The sequence below is a fragment of the Typopeltis vanoorti genome, chromosome 9 (genome assembly GCF_054136105.1).
Source record: "Typopeltis vanoorti isolate ZY-2024b chromosome 9, IOZ_Tvanoo_1.0, whole genome shotgun sequence".
NCBI lineage: Eukaryota > Metazoa > Arthropoda > Arachnida > Uropygi > Thelyphonidae > Typopeltis > Typopeltis vanoorti.
In genome coordinates, this window is record NC_143557.1 from 466,993 (window position 1) to 486,238 (window position 19,246).

The 19,246-nt window shown below is 35.5% G+C and overlaps 1 protein-coding gene across 2 annotated transcripts in view; it reads right to left on the bottom strand.

Annotated features, from left to right (window-relative positions):
- The window catches only part of Arpc1 (Actin-related protein 2/3 complex, subunit 1A), a 380,782-nt gene that overhangs the window by 27,581 nt on the left and 333,955 nt on the right, over positions 1-19,246 (bottom strand). The window lies entirely within an intron of this gene.

Here is a 19,246-nt window from a genome sequence, read left to right on the forward strand (position 1 = left end):
GCTGTTGCACGACCAAATTCGTGTGTAGGAGTTGAATCTCCCTCCAAAAGAATAACACAGTAAAACACACGGAACCTCTCTCTCTCTCTCTCTCTCTCTCTCTTGATTCTAATTAAATCTAGCAACTTTAAATTTTCTGTTATGCAGTCGTTACAATATCTACCTTAAGGCTCACACAGATTCGAGTGTAATGAGTAGTGCATTGGACTCAGAAATCAGACAAGTTATTTAAACAAGAAAACAATTTATTTAACATCAATGAAATGTACAATGGGTCAATTTTAAGTTCTAAGTAAATTAGCTTCTATGGTTCAAATTACAACTAACGACTACATCTACAATTTAGTTCCTCATCATCAATTCTAGTAAGACCACGTGTCTATAATTTTTTTCTCTTTAAACTTGGTTATACTCAGATTAATCTTACATAACATTTTGCAGGCTTAGGTTCACCTTAAATTTTTAACCAGACCTTTCTCACATAAAACAAAATATCTCAACTATCAGCATAAGGCCTCAAGTCCTCAAGTATCACTATAAAACAAGTCCCTTAATTAAATCACCGTCACAATATTTTTCTCTAGTTAAGCAATGGAAACATCTTACTTGAACAGAAGTCTGTACTTCTCTGAATGATTCATGAAGTCATCTCCTTCTATTATCCTGTTATCATTCGACTTTAGCACTGAACTCGGGTAACTCTTCTGGGGCTTGTGAAATCCTTCTTTAATATCAGCGAACATCAGGAACGTGCCAGCACTTAGTCGCATCGGTCCCTCGGCAATTTTCTACCTGGAACGCAGGTCTCTGATGGCGATTACAAATTATCTCCCACAATGTTAGCAAAACTCTGCTGCCGTAGCATACATTGCAACTTCAGGTCAGAACCCCACGTGACCTTGAAACTTCTTGCTGACCAGGGAACAGGACCGGACGAACTCGAACCCCCCTGCCAGGAACCAAACTGGATCGCCGCACTGAACTCCCTTTCTCGCCATCATAACCCCACTATTTATCTGGCTCCGATGACCTTGGGGTTCGCTTACGTTATCACCCCTTGGTACTTTGGTGGTCTGCATCTGCCACCCTTCTCGGTCATTGCGTTCAGGCGGGAAATCCCCCATGCACTATTGACCCTCAAGGTTGTAGTTGCCCAAGGTCATTTGTTAATACCTTAATCCGCCTGGAATTACCAGTGACTACGAAATTTCTTTAGACACAATTAATCTTACACTAATTTTTCTGTTCTTTTACAAAACCCTTTGAGGTGACAATATTCAGTAATATACAAAAAAATTATTTCCAAATTAAAAATATGAAAATTTCTCTATTTACCCACAAGTATTTTTAGTGAATTTTGCTTACCAGTAAAATTGGTATACAAGAAGTTTTTGAATAAAGTTGCTTGAATACACGATTTTACACTGTTGAACTCTGAATGGTCTTGTTACTTCGTTTCAGCAAATCATTCAGATTTCAACAAGCACAACTCAGCAAACTGAATATTTAATAGTAGAAAGTAATTGCATTTAGTCAAAATCAAATAATATTGTGTCAAAGGTGTGAAATTATAAGATAATGAAATATAACACTAAGAATGTATCAGTTTATAAAATTGTAAAGAAGTATAACAGATTGGAATTATATTGTGTTATTTAGAATTTTTTAAATGAATTATAAATCAAAATTTAGTATTATACAGTGCAGCAAAAATTAACTTGAATATTCCACTGAACAAAGTGTAAGAGTGGTTACACTAACACGTACCAAAGGTTTGGTACGTGTTAGTGTAAGTGCCTGAGGCTGCATAATACTAGGAACAGGTGTGAGTAATAACAGTTCGTGATTCCTACCACAGAAAAAGTGCTGACATCATCGGAGATCGAGACTAGCATTGCGCTGCACAGGAGTTTCAGGAGGAGATAGGGGGCGTTATGTGATGAATAATATAAGCGATTGCAGGAGGAGGAACAAGGCTTTTTTTCCCGGGATTCGAGGTCGTGGTTTCCAGGCAGAACAGTGCGCGAGGATGCGTTGCAACGAGAAGTTTGAAATGGGCAGTCCATGAAATTATGGATGGAATTCCAGCGCGACGCAGCTAACGGTTTCATTACAAGAGGGTGCTATGTCGTAGATGTTCCCGTAAAGCCCTTAGATGACAAAGGTAGCCATCGAGTGGATAGCCACTTAGCAGGAATTTAACGGCGCACTTGATCCAAACAAGGAATCGAACCTCGGGTACTTTCACAACAGTATTAACCAGCCGACCCATTCCATAATCAAGTGAAGGTAATGTAAACGTTTGTTATTTGTGTTTTGGAGCCTGTTTGTATGAAGAAATTTAGATGAGAGAAGTATGAAATGTCAAGACAATATTAACTAGTGAACTCTTAAGTGATTGTTCCAGTAGGTAGCCAGATATCGAGATTGTTTAAAAGAGTTTAACAGTTTACTTCATTAACAGTTTGTGTTAATGAAGATTAAGTTTAACAATTTACTAGATATCAAATTTTGCATGAATTAGGCAGCCCTTGAAAGAATCAAGTTTCCTAACTTAGCTTTTGTGTATGATTGTAATCTCAGCAAGAGCGAACTTATATAATTGTATAGTGTATTTAAAGTTGTAAAATAAACATGTATTTTTACCCCAAACTGAGTCTTGCCTGACTAAGAGCGTCAACTCACCACTCTAAAATTACGAACTTGTCACGGGAGGGTAAAGTTAAGTTGAGAGGTTTTGCCACGACTGTCGGAAGGAGTTAGCAGGTAGTTATATATTTGTTATATAACTGAATAATGCATTTTATTATTATAGGGCATAGACTGGTGCCGCAGTCATTTAAAAATATAAACGTGTTTATATTTTTTAAAAGGAGATAGGACCAAAAATCCATGCCAGTACATAGAGCAAGTGCATAGTAAGTTTGATAGATATGATTTAAGTGAATTTGCATAAATAACGACACAACACCAACATACTAATTAATTATATTACACAAAAAATGTGTTATAGATTTTGTACAAATTAAATTGCAATATGTTTATGGCAGAAGTTACAAATTTCTTAAGAAATTAGTTAAGGAATTAATGAACAGCCCTTACAGAAAACTGTGCAGAGAGACAGTTCAGTATGGAATATATTCACCCTGAACTGCAATGCAGCTCTCTAAACATTGTATCATGCTTAGCACCAAGTGATTGAGGAGTTCTTGAAACCAACTGGCCCATTCCTCCTTCACAGAAAGGAGGAGGCCTTGCACTGAAGTTCCCCTGCAGAAAACAAATTCAAGCAGCAATGCATCTCTATTGCATCCCAAACATGTTCTACATGGTTACAATCTGGGGAGCATGCTGGCTAATCGATTCAATTATCCTCGGTCTCCAGAAGCATCTCCACTACTTGTGTACAATGTGATGTGGCACTGTCATCTATAAAAATGAATTCTTTGCCTACAGCACCAAGGAACAATCAAACATGATGATGAATTTTGTTGCAATACTGTTCACCTTATACAATCCCTTTTTTTCCATCACTTGTAGCTCGGTGCATCAATTAAGCATAATGCTTCCCCATATCATGACCCCAGCACCGCTGTATCTATTCCTTTCAAGAACATTCTCACGATGGTAAGAAGTACCACTTTTATGCCTGATCTGATCTGATCAAGTGTCATCTAGAATCAGAGGAAAGACTAAAACAACTAATCTGTAAAGAGTACATTAAGCCCAATGGTGTCTTGTCCAATTTTTATGGATACAACATTCATTGGAAAGGAGATATCTATGTACTTGTGCTTGAATGGAGCTGACTTGCAAGATGACCTGCCATGGTGTGTTGATTACGTTTAGTTGTTATAACCAAAAATCTGTTTTTGTGTTCCACGGTGACCTCTTAGCAATCATCTGGAAAACATTTCATTGATTTGAAATGCTGCCAGAGCCTGTATTACAATGCTTTGCAAGATTCCAAGTTCTGGCAAAATCAGTAATTCTGCAGTCTTCAAGATTTCCAATAATTCTTCATGCATGAAATCATCTAGAGCAGTGATTCTTAACCTTTTCAAAGTCACAGAGCACTTTGATTATAAGAAAAATTTGGGGAATATCAAAAACATTAGGGTCATAAAACTAACAGTAAAAATATGCATGGACTCGCCCTTTATAAAAATTTAACTTATTTTAATGCAATACTTGAGCTTTTTGGCTTTTGCAGATTTCATCAATATCAGGTCTAATATGTAATATAGCTACCTTCATCTCTTTGTCTATATTAGTAAGTCTTACATGCTTTTCAGTTTTTATATTAGTTAATATTGAGAAACCGAGCTCACACAAATATGATGTTGAAAATTATAACAAACTTTTCAGTGCACTGGTGGAGAGAGCTGATATGTGGACTAAAATCCAAAATTCCTCAAGAGTTATTTCAGAGAATTTCATTTTTAGAGTATGTTCTGTTATAACAAAAATAATTCCCTTGACATTTTTATTCAGAGTAGCCAATTACACCCAGAATTGTGGCATGTGACATCTTTCACTGGCAGAACACTCGTAACCAGTTCACAGAACACAAGTGTTCCGGGGAACACCAGTTAAGAACCACTGATCTAGAGGAGGTCTCTGATGCATTACAAGGCATCCAAGTTTGTAACTTCATTCCTTCATGAAAAGAGCCTCCTTCAAACCTAATTCGCTTAGTGCAGCCTTTGGCTTTTTATCCTGTGAGTACTATCGACCCCCTGTGCACGATTCAAAAAACTGAATGTATACCTGATTTCTATTTGAAATAGTCAGTTATACAAATTACCACAAGCTGATTTGTCTGAATTAGCAGTTGTAAACTTCAGAAATCGTGTTCATCTTTAAGCTCTGGATACCAGCGTATCTACTTCTTTACTCAGATTACCTATCATCTATCCTGCATTCTTTCTATATGATTTTCCTTTTTTTTTTCTGTGCATTCTTAATTTTGTATAATATTGTTATGCCTTCAATTTTAATTAATGTTTTTAACTCAATGGCATTCAATTGAAGAAAGAAAATGTTGGTCAGTTTTCTTGGAAACTTCAATGTCCACATCAGCTGGCGTACACAAATAGTACATATGTATTTACTGCCTATATGTCCTCTAGGCAGTACAGACTACAATCTAGTGCTGATCTCTTCCCTCATGAAACAACACAAACACAGTCACTCACATCTGCACATCATATGGCATTATAAGAAAGCCAAGTGGGACTGACCTATGCAGTTACCAGGCCAGATTTATACTATATGTGATGTGCATACCATAACTGGCTTGTATCCAAAACTCCATCTACCTATACTACTTAGACCAAGGCCCAGAATAGCTGCAGGCAAATTATCAAGACATCAAAAGCTGACTTACAGAGAGTCCCATTCTACGAGGGTGGTCTGAAAAGTTCTCAGCCTAACAATGAAAAAACAAATTTATAATTTCAAAATTATTCTTAGTTTTCAACATCATCTCACTTAAGACTAATACGTTTATTCCAGCGATGCTCCAGTGCCATTATCCCACACCTGTAGTGGTTCTCAGTAAGTAAACTGCAAAATACCCTCTGCAGCTGCAATCACCTCTTGATTTGAAGAAAAATGCTGATCACTAAGGAAGAGAGAGAAATCAGAGGAAGCCAAATCTGGGTGCAAATCCCTTAATTTTCCCATTGCCAAAACACCTATGTGGGCAGGTGCATTGTCCTGTTGAAAGATGATTTTTCTTCTGCAAACCAGATCTTTTCTCACAAATTTTTTCGTCTAGTCTGGCTAAAAGATTGGAATAATATTCCTCAGTTATTGTTTTACCCTTTTCAAAATAATTAATAAACAAAATGCCTTTAGCAGCCCTAAACACCGATGCTATGACCTTTCCTGCTGATGGAACAGACTTCATGTTCTTTGGTGCTGAACAACCGGCTGCTGTTTGGATTCTGGTGTGTAATGGTGAATCCAAGTCTCATCCATAGTAATAAATCGATGCACAAAATCAGTTTTATTCTTAACACAACAGATATTTGGATTATAAGACCACAGGTATAATACATATATGTACAAATTCATCGACTAGGTTTCGCCAGCAAAACTGACAAGCTTTGTCAAGACTAAACAGTGACAAAAAACTAATAAATGCAACACTAAGGAATACAGTAACGGTTAGACAACAAAATTGGAAGGCACCGCGCGACATGGTATGTGTGAAGCGATATACTTCAGTCATTTTTATAAATACGCATTACATAGTTTTTGGTGTACTGTAGTTCTGCTAAACTTAATGAGTTAATAAGATTTTTCCATATATCCTTTAACATTACTCCTTGGTCTCTATTAAGGTTGCTTCCTGCTCATAGGACTTTTCGAATATTTAAAAAAGCTGCAGTGGTCCTATGACCAATGCAGCTTTTTTAAATATTCAACAACTGTAATCTTCCTCCATGTATGGCATTGAGCTGTTATCCAATCTATAGCGTGGTTTGAAGCTGAGAAGTGATGTGTCAAATCTCAGGTGTCTGTTCTGTTATGATTAATGTCTCCGACATGTTCCTTCTGTCTAATTTCTACAAGGTATGCTGTAAACACCTGCATATTTGAAAAAAAGGTACACTGTCTTTAGGGGATCTTAAAAACAGTCTAGCGGTAGCGGCTGGTTTAAACACCACTCTGATGTTATAAGGTTTTAAAATTCTAGCTATTTTATATGAGATTAAACCAACATACGGTATGACAATGGTTGATACGTATTGAATTGCTATACGTTGTTGCTGGAGGTTGTTTTTATAAAGCATTTTATTGATTAAGTTTAGAGGATACCCATTTTGAGAAAGAGATTTGGAGATGTGGGAAAGTTCTGTACGTACGTCTTCTTCGTCTGTGACTTTTTTCTAAGAATTCATGTAAGCTTTCTACTTTTTCTCTCTAGATAATAAACATCATCAGCGTACAATAAACATCAATAACACATCATCAACATATCTCCACCAGACTGTTGGTTTTGGAGTAATGTTAGTTAGAATATTATTTTCTAATTTCTCCATAAACAAGTCCGCACATGGTGATGACAGGGGAATGCCCATTGCTAGGCCTTCTAATTGTTGATATATAATGTTGTTGACTTTAAAGAATTGGACTTCAGACAGTGATTGAAAAGTTGTGTGATATCATTAGGAAAGAGATCTTTTATGAAGTCTATGATTTCCTCAACTGGTACATTTGTAAACAAGGATACAACATCAAGACTTGCCATTATGTCTGTCTTGGATAGCTTAATGTTCTTAAGTTTCTCCACAAAGTGTTGAGAGTTCCTTATGTAAGACTCTGATTGTCTGATTTTTCCTTGTAATAGGTTGGCGAGGTATTTGGCTAGTAGATATGTAGGGGAGAATCTGCCATCTACGATAGGATGGAGTGGAACATCATCTTTACTTTGGATGCACCGTAAAGGCGAGGTGTTATGGGATGCAAAGATTTTAGTTTTCTTTTTAACTCCTGGGGCAAATCATTCATATTGTGAATCAGAAGTTTGGTTTCATTATGGTTATTCATGGTTGGATCTTTATTTAATATTTTGTATGTGGACCGGTCAGATAGTAAACTATTGATCTTACTAATATAATCTTTGGTGTTCAAAATGACGGTGGAGTTCGTTTTTGTCTGTTTTAGTAACTATTATGTCCTTGTTTCTTCTTAAGTTCCAAATTGCCTTTTTATCTGAAGGAGAAGTATTTTGTTTTGGTGGTTTAGCCGTCAAAAGGATGATTGCACTTTGGAATCTTATATCATTAGACTTCGCCAGTCTATTACAAGGAAAAATCAGACAATCAGAGTCTTACATAAGGAACTCTCAACACTTTAGAAAAACTTAAGAACGTTAAGCTACCCAAGACAGACATAATGGCAAGTATTGATGTTGTATCCTTGTTTACAAAATGTACCAGTTGAGGAAGTCATAGACATTATAAAAGATCTCTTTCCTAATGATATCACAGCAGCAACAATGTATAGCAACTCAGTACATATCAACCATTGTCATACCCTATGTTGGTTTAGTCTCCAATAAAATAGCTAGAATTTTAAAACCTTATAATATCAGAATGGGGTTTAAACCGACGACAGTTTTTAAGATCCCCTAAAGAGAATGTACCTTTTATCAAATATGCAGGTGTTTACAGCATACCTTGTATGTGTGGACTATCCTAAATAGGCCAAACTTCGAGAAGCTTAGAAATTAGACAGAAGGAACATGTTGGAGACGTTAATCATAACAGAACAGACACCTCGGGTTTAGCGCATCACTTCTCAACTTCAAACCACGCTATAGATTGGGATAACAACTCAATGCTATACATGGAGGAAGATTACAGATGTCAAATATTTAAAGATGCTGCAGTGGTCCTACGAACAGGAAACAACCTTAATAGAAACCAAGAAGTAATATTAAAGGATATATGGAAAAATCTTATTAACTCATTAAGTTTAGAGGAACTACAGTACGACAAAAACTATGTAATGCGTATTTATAAAAATGACTTAAGTATATTACTTCACACATACCATGTCACGCGGTGCCTTCCAATGTCTAACCGTTGTAAACTGTTACTGTATTCATTCATTTTTTTTTGCATTTATTAGTTTTTTTTTTGTTTTTTTTTTCACCGTTTAGTCTTGACAAAGCTTGTCAGTTTTGGTAGCGAAACTAGTCGACGAATTTGTATATATATGTATTAAACTTATGGTCTTATAATCCAAATATCTGTTGTGTTAATTATAGTTAATAAAGACCAAATATAAATTTAAACATGAACAGTTTTAATCTTGTTAAAACGCTCCAAGCACTATTCAGAGATTTTCATGCAAGTGCGTTTTTGATCTGCTGTGAGCAAGCACGGCACCCATCTTGCGCAAAGCTTTTTCATTTGCAATTCTTCGTGCAAAATATATCCTACACGTTCTTTTGAAATGCCTATAATCTCAGCAATTTCACACACTTTGACTTGCCGGTCATCTAATATCATATTGTGCACTTGATCAATGATTTCTGGTGGTGTTACACTTTTTGGATGTGCTTCATATGGATCATCTTTAAGGCTGGGTATAGGCCACATTTAAACTCTGCAGCCCATTTCTTAATTGTCAAAACAAAGGAGAAGAGTGCCCATAAATGTTTATGAACTTCGAATGAATTTCATTTATCGTTAAACCTTCTTTTACAAAGAATTTTATAACTGCACGATAATCAATTTTATCCATTTCAAGGGATACAGACAACACTTTGGCATCAGATAGCTGTATAAAACAAACTACTTGATAGAAATGACTTGCAATTTCACATGGATACTTATGACAGATGTACCAACTTAGAAAAAAAAAATCGTGCCAATATTATTGCCATCTATGGTCGAGGCAGAGAACTTTTCAGACAACCTTGTATATCACTTTTACTTTCTCTTATTCCACTGGTATCTACTGCAGGGGTGTGCCAGTAGTGTCCGGCGCTGTGTGCGAAACTTTAATTGACGCCCCTATCCTCCCCTCCAATAAAAAAATCACTTTAAAAAAATATGTTATTTTAAAAATATTTCCTCCTCTTTGGCGCCTTTACTATCCTGGCACCTGTGTGCATTGCACACATTTTACATATGGACGGCACGTCCCTGATCTACTGCAGTCTGGAAATGAGCCCACATTCAATCCCATCCCTATAAAGGGTGAAAAATCTAGTCCTTCAAACTATCATCTAATTTTTATCATCCCAATTCTTTCCAAAGTGATTGAAAAAGACATCAACACTCAACTGTTACGATACCTTGAGGACTTACAACTAATAAATGACTTCCCATATGGGTCTTGAGCAACTTTTTTGTTAGACTGACTTGGAAAACTTAAGCTTGAATAGTCAGGGATTTGGGGATGGAATGGAAAATGAATCCTTTCATTCCAGATAGAATATGTATTTGGATCATAAGAGTGTGAAAAGGAGAAGTCACAGGATCATCCCATTAAGAACCTTTGTAATGCTCAAGGTGCATGGACTGAGAATGGCTAGGTACAATGTGTTTAACAGTAAAGATAAGAACAGTATCACAGATTAAGTTACCAAGAAAACTGACATGTATTAGAATTGGAAGGAGAATAGTTAATAAAAGGTTAAGGCTGTTTGTAAATTTGGGAGGGATTATCTGGTATTCTGATGAGGAGATAGATTATTTGTGTTAGCTCACTGCTAAATTGCAAATAAAGACTGTCATTTCTACCAATTTAATCTTAATTGGAGAAATGAAGCTGTTTGAGTTGTGGATGATAAAGCCCCTAAGGAAGATAACCTTACTATTTGGATATTTGGAATGCAGAAAAATCAAGCTCTAGAGACAGAAAATCAGAGAGGTTCAGAGGTTGTCAGTACATTGGTGTATAGTAAGGAAATGCTAAGTCAGAGCAGATTAGAAGGGATTCTAGTTTAGGCAATCTCTGACATGGAATATCAGATCTAATAAATGCATATATGCTCCCATTGAGCAAACGGAATTACTCAAGATATAGTTTAGAGAGGTGATGTAGATGGTATAATGGTGGCAATAGTGGTACATATTTTGTTATGGTCACAAATGTTGGTAACTGGATATAGAAACATTTTTTTCTGCAATTATTACTGATGTCGTGTTTTTTTCAATGAACTATTCTTAGTTTACATATTTTTGAGGAAGGTTCTGTGTATGGAGGATTTTGTGATTTGCAGTAAAACTATTTGATTATGTTGTCCTGAATTGTCAATCTGAAGTAAAGACTTGCAAATGTGCCAACAACCCACACAGAAGGTTGTTGTCTTCTGTCAATGTGTTTCTTAAACAGCTTTTCCTATACATACTACCATACTGACTTCCTCCAAGGCATGACCTGGCAAAATAGGTGGCAGAAGGATTATTTGCTAGCAGGTGGGTGAAAAGCCTCTTTTTATTTCAAACCATGAACATAAGATATTTTTATATCTTCCTCAGATATACTCAGCACAAGCTTTGAGGAATGACAGCAGGAATGCCACCTGAACAAACAAACAAAAATGTTCATTGCAGCAGTAACAAAAACAATCATTCTCGGTATTTAGCATTGAGCAGTAAATGTAATAATAAAGTTATAACTGAATACAGGGTTCCACTCGCCACAGGCTACTTATCAGTAATAACTTTATTATTACATTTAAATGCAGTCAAAATATATGGTTTTCTATGCATTTAGACTTTTTTTTTTTAATTTTTAAAACATCATCTCTTCACCGTCAAGTTATTTGATCAGAGGTGACCTCCAAATTTATTGACGTTTTATTTCCACAGCACTGAAAGTAAAACTTCCGGATCTCAAATCCTTAATTCGAATGATACAGAGTTCTCCTTTAAAGAATCGCAAAAAAACACTTGCAATTTTAGTTGCGTTTTCTCTAAAAATCAACATAAAACTATCATCTTCATTTTTAGCAGAAAAAACAAGATCTACAAACAAGTTGAAGGTACTACCATGGGTAGCCCTCTGTCTCCACCTTTGGCAAACTATTTTTTGAAACATCTGGAAGACACTTGATTCATCCATTCACCCCCAACCCTCTGTTTGGTTTCGTTATGTTGGTGATGTCTTTGCTATTTGGCCACATGCTGAAAAGGAACTTACATTTCTACAACAGATAAATAGCCTTCATCCATGCATTCAGTTCACCATGGAAAAGAAAAGTCTGGTAGTTTACCATTCTTGGACATCCTCCTTACACACACACACATCCTCTGGTACTTCATCAACCAGTGTCTATTGAAAACCTACCTTTACTGGCAGATAGATTCATCAAAAAGTCTGCTCATCAACCTATCAAAAAATCGGCATTAACAAATCTTGAATTAACAGAGCACATAAAGTGTGCCCCTCCCCATTAAGCTTATAAGAACTTTTCACTATAAAAAAGTTAATAGAATCTAATGGTTAAAACCCTAATGAAATTCAGCAGATAATTGACTCCTATGTTCCAACACTTCAGGATTCTTCAACAGATCGCAGAGTTCCGATCCTTTATATTTCAGACATCTCAGAACCTACTGGCAGAATTTTGAAGTATCATCATCTTATTCCTACATATTTTCCTATCAACAAAATTGCTCACTTGTTTCCATCTACAAAAGACAAACTGGCACCTCTATCATTAGCTGGTGTTTACCAGATACCATGTGAATGTAATTTATCATACTTTGGACAAAGAATGGAAAAAAGAATGAAGGAACATCAGTTATATCGAATACATGAAACCTCATAAGTCTGGTCTAGCACAATATAGCTATTGACAGACACTAAACATAATATACAGTGGGATAAAGCTTGTCTTCTCCACAGATGCAGGTTTAAATATGAACGCCTATTTAAAGAAAGTTGCAAATCCCTTTTACATCGGAGGAATTTGAAGTGAAATGACCGTCTCTCTCTCTCTCCCAAAAGTTTGGAAGATTCTCATCTTATGCAACCATCAACAAAATAGTTTTTAAGAATTATTTAATAATATTTGATTAATATTAATCTTCTGGCACATGGCAACAATTTAATTGGTAATCCACCGACTGTTCTGTACTTTGTATTCCATTCCTTTAACTGTTTGTTCTACACTGATGATGTACTGTTACTTTCAGTATGAAATATTTGAAAGGATTTGTAAGGCCTCCTTTAATTCATTAAAGTTATTATTGTTGGTTTTATATGTGTTAAGTTATTAATCAACTTCACTTACTTTATCCTTTTATCTCTTTAAGGTTGAGATTTTTTTTTCCTATATGAAAGACTATGAAAACATGAACACTCTTAAAACACAACCTGTCATTTCTTCTTCTCCAAACAGTTCAGTCGTAAATTAAAGATACCAAGAAATTATATATTCGGTTTAACCCATTATCCAAGTGTAAGTAAAAAAAAGTTTGCGTCTGAAGTATCTTTTAGTACTGAGGCAACTCGTGGAAAAGGTGTTATGACTTCACATCACTTGCCTTAGTATCACATAATGCAAAGCACGGACATGTATAATGCTATGCATTATGGGAAGGGTCACTACCCAGACCGGTATAAACAAGTGAAAAACTTTCAACAACTTTTAAATGTTTTTAATTCTATAAAAATACTACATAAATATCCACTGTCGCGTTCCACAATTTCACTCATTTATCTTAGGGTATAGTACGCCCACTGATGCGAAACCCTTCAACACTTTTGTGCATGTCACAAAAAGGAGAATCCATTCCAATAATAGAGTAATCAATCCATCTTCTGGGATGAGTTATTACAGGTCTGAAAATTTAGCTTTTCTTTTACGAACACTGTAGTTTTTAAAGAGGTAACTATTTTGCTTGGATAACAGTTGGAAAAAATGTACGTAGAGTATTAAGAAAATTAAAAAAGGGTATAACAAAATAAAAATTATTATATAGAAAAAATGAAATTTTTTTAAATGAACTTAGATATTCTAAACTTACAGTTGAGAGAACTGAGACACTTTAATGTCCTAAACCGATTAATTATTTATGACTTGTGACTCTTGAACAAAATCATGCAAAAAAAAAAAACCATTACCAAATCCTTTTAATCTTCATAGTCATCTGAATCGGTGTCCGAATTTCCATCACTTTCACTTAAGTTGATCACCAAAGGTTCGCATAATTCTTCAATAATTCCTTCTCTGTCCCAATACATATTTTTCAATGAGGTGATATGAGAGCAATATTTTCCCCAGTTTTGAACTGTAATACTTTCAATTGCCTGTTCTGAAAGCTTAAAAAGTTTAGACATATCGATATTCCCAGTTATGTTGCGATGACGAATGTAATTTTTCATATCTGTCCAAACATACTCATGTTTGGACATGATATGAGAGCAATATTTTCCCCAGTTTTGAACTGTAATACTTTCAATCGCCTGTTCTGAAAGCTTAAAAAGTTTAGACATATCGATATTCCCAGTTATGTTGCGATGACGAATGTAATTTTTCATATCTGTCCAAACATACTCAATAGCATTAATATCGCAATGATATGGTGGTAGCCTCAAAGCTAGGAATCCATGCTCTTTGACATTCGTGTCGATTTTAAAGAGTTTAGTTGTGGGCGAGTTTCTTTTGACCAAGTTAAGCAATTCAATTTTTAGCATATCTGGGGAATGAGAAATGTTAATTGCATTATTGCATTAGTCTAATAAGAATGTGCTTCTTATTAGACCAATTTGGAACTTTGTTTAATTGAATGGAGTGATATGAACCATTATCAATTATAACAACAGCATTTTTAGGAAGGTTTGGAATCAGTTTCTGTTCTGCCCACTTTTCGAACATTGTAAAATTCATTTGCCCATGGTAATCTCCAGTAGTCGAATTGGCTTTGTATAGTAAATATGAATTCGGTAAAAAAACCATTTCTCCACTGCACACAAAATTATTATGCCCCACAAGGCATTTCCGGTTTGTAGTACTCCACATTCTTCTTTAGATTGTCAACATTTTCCATAAGTTAAATTACTGTCAGTCCAAGTTTCACCTAGATACACAATCAGTCTTTTCTCCTCCCTGAAATGTCGTATTGCTCTCAAATACTGCGTTCTAGATAAAGCAATGTCACTTCGCTCCATGATAAGTTTCCTTTTATTCTGGGACTTTTTGAAACAAAATCTGATTTCATGAAGTATTTTCCTTAAAGTTTCTCTTTTCCAAGGAAAATTAATTTTTTTCTTTCAGCACAGGAATCAATTTCAGAACAGTTGGCATTCTTTTCTCGACCACATAAAATTCGTGAATAGTTCTTATAATGTCTACATCAAAATCATTAAAAGCTACGTTTTCGATGGTTCTCTTTCTCTGATGCTTTTTAGGAGATTTAAATTTTGGCTTACCTTCATCTTTTGATTCCCTAAGAATTCTTTTAACGGTCGACTCCGATACGCCTGGAACTAACAGATATTTTTCACAGAATGTCAGTACATTATTCAATTTTATTTTGCAAGAGTTACTGAAAGGTTTAACACCAGAACTTGTCGACTGTACTGGATCCATCATATAAATTAATAATAAAAAAATCAAGCTACTATTAGTACAGCGAAAGACAAGAATGCACGTGATTTCACGTGTTGGCAAACAATTCGTACATCCTTCATTTCTTTCTCACCTTCAGCATAAATCAACTATTCTTGGCACAAAGACAAGCAAAGCTCCAGTAAGTGTGGGCATACTATAGTAGATATTATTCTCTTCATGTCACATACATGCCCCCTCTATATCAGAGTTTGGGTTTTCATTTCAGACATGAACAAAAAATTGAGCTTCATGTGTTGTGTGTTTTATATTCTTATAAAGAAGAATAATAACTTCCTTATCTAAGGCCTTGATACATCCACATCTAGATTACTGTGCTCAAGTCTGGTCTCCTGGACTTCACAGGGATGGAGAAGATTCAGAGGCAAGTGACCAAGATGGTGAGTGGTTTGTGGATTGCAGAAGTTGGTTGATAGGAGAAAAAGAGGGATATGATAGAAACATTTAAGCTGCTTAAAGGGTTTAATGGGACAGATGCAGGGGAAATATTTCAGTACTTTGCTGAAGGGTGCCAGAACGATGGGTCATCCCTGAAAGTTGAATAAAGGTGTGGTTAGTAGGGATATGAGGGCTAAATTTTTTTTTGTTTGGATATTTGTGAATGAGTGTAATGCATTGAGAGAGTCAGTTGTGAGTTCTATGACTATTAAATGGGTTCAAGGAAAGGTATGATAGATTGTGTGGATAGTTTGGGTCTCCTGCGATAGTCAAGTAATCTTATGAGTTACCTCAGGGTTACAGTGCATTCAATGTGATAAACAGCTTATTATCTGTATATCCCAAAATGAATAACTTTACATTTCTCGACATTAAACTTACATCTTTTGCTCATACTGACAGCCTATTAAAATAGTCTTGCAAGGTCTCCACATAGACTTGACTAACTATTACTCTACCTAATTTCTCATCATCAGCAAACAACTGACCATTTCCAGTCAAGTGATTTCCTATATAATTTATGTACAAATTAAACAGCAATGGTCCCAGTACTGAACCTTGCAGCACACTATTAGTCACCTGTTTTTAACCTCGATTTTGCCCCTCAACATACCATTTTCTAATACCTGTACAGCAGCCACCCTCTTATTCACTTAACCAGTGTCATATTCATCCCCATTTGTTTTAATTTACATATGAGTTGCATGTGGTATTCTGCCAAATGCCTTTGCAAAATCCATCAGAATCATCGTATAGCCATTTCCTTTATCCAACTTTGCTGTTACTTTATTATAAAAAGTTATTAAATTACTAAGTCATGACCAGTCCTTCACAAAGCTATGTTGCCTGTCATAAAACATCATATTTTTACCACCCATTCTTGAATTCTCTTTTTGATTATGGCAAGTATCCAATTTTTCCAGTACTTTTACCACCAATGCCTGTGATACTGATTGGGCTATAATTAGCTACTGCAGTCTTATAATTTCCCTTATGCAAAGGAATTATTTTGACCTCTTTCCACTCCCTTGGAACTTTACCAGAACTGACTTAAATTAAAAAGCCTGGTCATAGGCACTGTCAGTTCCCTTGCACATTCTGCAAAACCCAAGCTGTATTTCATCTAATCCCACAGCTGTATTTACATTGAGATTCTGCAATATTTTAAGAACCTCCAATTCATTCACCTCTGTTCCCACATTAGTGTCTGTCACATATGTTAAAGCAGTAACCTCACTAGGATGATACATCCTTGCAAAGTGGTCAGTCTTCTTCTTGTTATTGTGCTATCTTCTATCGAAGGTCAGCGACCATCTTGGCGAACAAACTGCACTCTTGTGCTAATCTGAGCAGTTGTGCACTGCTCTTTCCTGTCCACGTCTTGATGTTGTCAAACCATGATATTCTTTTTCTTCCTCTAGTTCCTTTGCCATCAATTCTTCCTACCAAAATAGTTTGTAGAAGTTGGTATTTGCTGTTTCTCATGATGTGTCCAAGATATGTTTTTCGTTTCTTGATTATTTGTATAAGATGTTTAGCTTTGCCAATGGATTTTAAGACATCTTCATTGGTAATTTTTTCTGTCCATGATATCTTTAGCATTCTTCTGTATAGCCACATCTCAAACGCTTCAATTTTCTTGATGGTTGTCGCCTTCAATGTCCATGTTTCAACTCCATAGAGCAGAATAGACCACACGTAACATTTCAGCATTCGGCATCTGACTTCCATGTTTAGGTCTTTATTGCAGAATAGTGTTCTCATTTTCATGAAGGACTGCCGTGCAACTTCAATCCTTGTCTTTATATCTATTTCTGGATCCCACCGTTCATTAAGCCAGCAACCAAGATATTTATATCTTGACACTTGATCAATATTTTTCCCATTGAGTGTCAGTTTCATTGATGAGGCTGGATGTTTGCTGATGATCATGTATTTTGTCTTGTTGATGTTCATATTTATTCCCATTCTTTGGCTTTCTATGTATACTCTGTCAACGAGTTTTTGGAGATCCATAATATTATCTGCAATTAGCACGGTGTCATCTGCATATCGTAGGTTGTTAACAATCTTTCCATTTATTGCGATTCCCTCTGGACATTCTTCCAATGCTTTTTTAAAGATTACCTCTGCATATATGTTGAACAGGAGTGGTGAGAGCACACATCCTTGTCTCACTCCTCTTTTGATGTTAATATCACTGGTGGTAATGTTGTCTAATTGAACGGTAGCTGACTGATTCCAATACAGATTTGTTATTAGTCTTATGTCTTGTTCGTCTAGCCTTATTTGTTGAAGGATTTCTTAATAGAAATCACACACACACCAACAGACAACAATCAGACACACCAACTTAATAGTTGGTGTGTCTGACTTTGTCGAATGCTTTTTCAAAATCTATGAAACACATAAAGACAGATTTCTGTTTTTCTATGCATTTTTGTATCAATATTTGGGTACAGAAAAGGGCCTCTCTAGTACCAAAACCATTCCGAAAGCCGAATTGTGTTTCACTAGAGTTTCTTCACTTTTTCTATAAATGCGATTCTGAATTACTTTCAAAAATATTTTTAATGTTTGGCTCATTAGACTAATAAGTCTGAAGTCACCACAGGAATTCGCTTTGGGTTTCTTTGGGATAGTGATAAATGTAGATTTGAGCCAACCTGATGGAAATTCATCACTTTCATATATTTTATTAAATAGTTTTTCAAGAAGTTTGATGTTATCTGGTTCGATTAATTTTAAAAATTCTGTTTGCACACCATCTGGTCCACTGGCTTTTCCTGTTTTACTTGTTTGTATAGCATTCTCTATTTCGCATTTCATGATTGCTGGTCCTTGAATGTTATCTTTTATATTTATAGGCTTCTGTCTAGTATCATTGAAAAGTTCTGTTACATATTTTATCCAAATCTGTGCTTTATTCTCTTCTTCTAGAACTATTTTTCCATTTTCGTCTCTTAGAGACACTATTTTCTTTTTCCTCAGTTTTCCGGAAATTTCGTCGATTTTCTTATACAGATTGAAATTATCATGTTTCTGAAGCAGTTCAATTTCAGTACATAAATTTTTCATCCAATTTTCCTTGGCTTCTTTTATTTTTTTCTTGATGTTATGTGTTTCTGTATACCTGGCTAGGTCTTTGTTTTTATACATTCTTCTTGTATCAATAAGAGAAAGAATCTCATCTGTCATCCATTCCTGTTGTTTTATATTATTCACATAACCTACTTCTTCAATACTTGTGGTTACGATGGCATTCTTTAAGCTATTCGAAAGAGATTCCACACTTTTATTTTCTTCTATGTTAATCTGTTGTAATCGCAGGTTAAGCTGTGTCTTGGCACTTTTATTTATGTTCGGGTCTTTCAGTTTTTCTACATCAATTTTCTTTTTCTTCTTTTGTGACTTTTTAGCTGATTTTAATCTAAGACATACTTCTGCAACTATGGGATTGTGGTCTGATGAGATATCTGCTCCAGGATAAGTCTTTGCACTCTTTATACTACTGTGGAATCTTTTATTTATCAGTATATAATCAATTTGATTTCTGACAATATTATGTTGGTTATCTTGAGGCGATTTCCAAGTGTACAGTCTTCTTGGTGGAAGTGGTCAGTCAGTAACTCAATTATTTTTATCTGCTTCTGTCACCTTGTGACCATCATCACCCATCAAGATTAATCTTGCACAGTC